Source organism: Nasonia vitripennis, chromosome 4 (genome assembly GCF_009193385.2).
Source record: "Nasonia vitripennis strain AsymCx chromosome 4, Nvit_psr_1.1, whole genome shotgun sequence".
NCBI lineage: Eukaryota > Metazoa > Arthropoda > Insecta > Hymenoptera > Pteromalidae > Nasonia > Nasonia vitripennis.
In genome coordinates this window covers 5,437,404-5,437,868 of record NC_045760.1, presented here as the reverse complement: position 1 = coordinate 5,437,868, position 465 = coordinate 5,437,404, and positions in this window count along the sequence as shown.

The following is a 465-nucleotide window of genomic DNA, read 5'->3' as shown; positions in this document are numbered from 1 at the left end:
GTGTACGTGTACATAGAGAGTGACCTTATTTCGTAACCTTTACGTGGAACGACGTTTAGAGAAAACTCATTTATTTTAATTTTGAACTCCCTTTGCATGGCTTGACTTTACAGTAGCGCTGCTCCAATTTTTTGATCCCCTCAGTGTACGGAGAAAATTGAAAGATGTGAAAGAGACGCGCGGAGGCGCATCTACCTCGTGCAATAAAACTACTCTTTGTACCGGAGTTTCGAAAGTAAACTTTGAAATTAAAATGATATACTTGCTAAACAGCTCAAACAAAGAGTAAGTACTGAAGCAGACGACTAAAATTGTATCGTCCAATGGATCCTGTATTGCACAAGTTCGGAACGATAGCGCTACTTTGATCAAGTGAAGCGCTTTTCACGTGAACCATCTTCTTTAAACTCGAGGGGGATTAAGCTCTTTTTCGAGATAATTAAAACGCTAGCAGCTTGTTCGAAC